Source organism: Dipodomys merriami, unplaced genomic scaffold (genome assembly GCF_024711535.1).
Source record: "Dipodomys merriami isolate MVZ:Mamm:240054 unplaced genomic scaffold, mDipMer1.0.p SCAF_417, whole genome shotgun sequence".
Lineage (NCBI taxonomy): Eukaryota > Metazoa > Chordata > Mammalia > Rodentia > Heteromyidae > Dipodomys > Dipodomys merriami.
In genome coordinates, this window is record NW_027205793.1 from 920,001 (window position 1) to 922,686 (window position 2,686).

Genomic DNA, 2,686 nt, shown 5'->3' on the forward strand with positions numbered 1-2,686 from the left:
ACGCGGCGGCGACACGCCGGGAGAGCACAACGCCCCGGATCCGGGACCGGGGCGGGGGACGAAGCCACACGGCTCGAGACGGAGGAGACGATGCGGGCAAGCCTCTGGCACGGCGAGCAGGAGGGAGGCGCGGGAACCCGGGACGACATCGCGCAGGCACGCGAGGCGGCGCCCAGCGGGAGGAGACACGTCACGCCGGCTTCGGGCCCCCGGACGGCCAACTCCCGAGCGAGGGACGCACGCGGGAATCTCACCGCCACCGCCCCCGTGGCGTACCGGCGGTCCCGCTGGCAGGAGCCCTCGCGTCGTGAGCAAAACCGATCCGGGAAGACCCTTCAAAAGCCACCGCCGCCGCGACGACGCGCCTCCCCCACACCGGGAGAGCAGCCTCACGAGCCGAGCGCCGTCCCCCCCACCAAGAGAACACACCACACACGCCCAACTCGACCGTCCGCCGGTGGCCGGCCACCAAGGCCAAACCGGTGAGGATCGCGGAAGGCTGATGCGGGTGAGGAGGGCATGCCGGAAGCCCAATAAGAGCAGCGGGGAGGGTCATCGGGTCGGGTCACCGGGGTGAGAGGCGAGCGAGCGAGCGAGCGGCCACCCCCCCCCACGGGCGGGTGGCGCAGCCGCAAACCAGCGGGGAGGTGAGACCTTTCCGGGCACAGCCGGCACGCCAGGGAAACGAACGCGGGATCTCACCACCCCCAACTCCTGGGCGGTCCCGCGCAACGCCTGGGACACCGAGCCGGCCGACCAGCGGACCGGAAACCCCCACCGCGGCAGCGGCGGGCCCCCCCAAAAGAGGCCCGAGAGGGAAAAGGCAGCTCGCACACGCCTCAAAGACCCCGCGAGCGCCCGCGGAGCCACCCGCGCCAGCAGGGCCCCACCGCACCCATCCACACCGCCGGGCACGGCACCCATCATCGACCGCCTCTTTTTCGGCCGCGTGAGCAAGGGCCCACACACACCGGGATCCTCGGCTCCGGAGGGCCAGAACCCCCCCGAGCGGCACACCACCACGGGCACGGCGGCCCCGGAACACCGCGGGGCCCGGCGCCCGGCACGGCGCCGTCGTCGCCAACGGGCGGCGGCCCACACAGACGCTCGGGAACAGCGTCGCCAGGGGCCGGAGGGGGAGGGGGACGGGACCCCCCAAAACCCCACGGCACCCCAAGCACGAGGCCGGGAAGCCACACACCACACGCCCTCGCATCGCGACCCAGCACAGGCTCCAGGCTCCGCCACTCGACACACCGCGCGCGAGGCAGGGGCGGGGACGGATCGGGAACGTCCTCCACTCACCACACCAGACGACGGCCCGGGAGAGGCCCCGCGGGACCCTCCCCCAGCTCGGAGGGGGGAGGCGCGGGCACGCAGTTACCAACGCGGGCAGCCACTAACGCTCAAAAGCGGGACAGGGAGCGGCAGGGCCGCGGGAGCCCATCGGGGGCGGGCCCCCGCCAACCCGGCAGCGAACGCCGCCTCCCGAACGAGGATCGCTAGAGAACCTCTCCTCACTCTGAGGGTGGCCCGCACCCAACCCCGACGGGAACCCCGCCGGGACCAGCACACATCAAAGGCGTCCATCCTTCCCACCACGGGTGGCAGGGAGGGGTGGGGCGGGGGGGGTCTGCGGCAGCAGCAACACCAACCCTGGTCGGTCGGCCTTGCCGTGCGGGGCCAGAGCAAGGTCGCGCACACGGGCGGGAAAGCCCGCACAGGCCCGGCTCGCCTCCCACTGCAACATCTCAGGTCCCCCGGTGCAACAAGAGCCAGGTGACACGGCAGGGAAGACAAGCCAGGACCAGGGCCGGCAGCTCATGCGGGGAAGCCACCCGCCCGGCGCAAGAAGGGAAGAGCGCTCCTCCTCTGGGGAACCGCCTCGACCCCCCCCCAGCAGAGACGTCAATCTCTGCGATAACTTTTTTCTCACTCGCACAAGCCCCACAAACCCAAGGACGGCCGGGACACACCACGGGCAGCAGGCTGGCACAAGGCAACGGACAACGCCGGGATCGGGAACGACACCACCACTCAGCCTCAGGCACCTGAGAGAACCGACCGGGAGCGTTCCGGGAGCACCGCAAGAGGGCAGAGCGCGAGGCGCGGCTTTTCACACCACACAGCACGGGCAAGCACGGAGCACCGACCCTCCCTCTCCACGGAGAGAGCCGACCCCCGTGCCGATAACGAGTCACGGGAAGAGAGGAGCAAGATCAGGGGCGCCCCCCCTCCTCCAGCGTGTACAAGTCCCCGACCTCACGGCGAGGGCAGGGAGAGCGCAGCCGGACCCGGTTGCCGCACCCCTGCCTCCCCGCACACCACCGGCGCCGGCACGGTGGGACGGTGAGGGCAGGGGCCCACGGGCAGAACGAGAAGAGCGGTCCCATTCGCCATGAATGTCCGTCCCTCGCCTGGCGCAGCTTAGGCCCGGGCCCGAAGGAGATCGCAACGTCACCACATCAATCACACCGAGGGGGCGGAGAAGACAGCCACACGGCACTCGGGAGGCGGTGGGGCCCAGGAAGCTCGGCTCCCGAGAGGGCCAACAGCCTGGGATAAAAGCGTAGCCAGGACAGACAACCTTTCGTGAGTAACAAGCGAGGTAAAAGGGAAAAAAAAAAAAAAAAAAAAAAACTTAAAAAAATAAAAAAATAAAAAAAATACCACGGGCTTCAGCGTC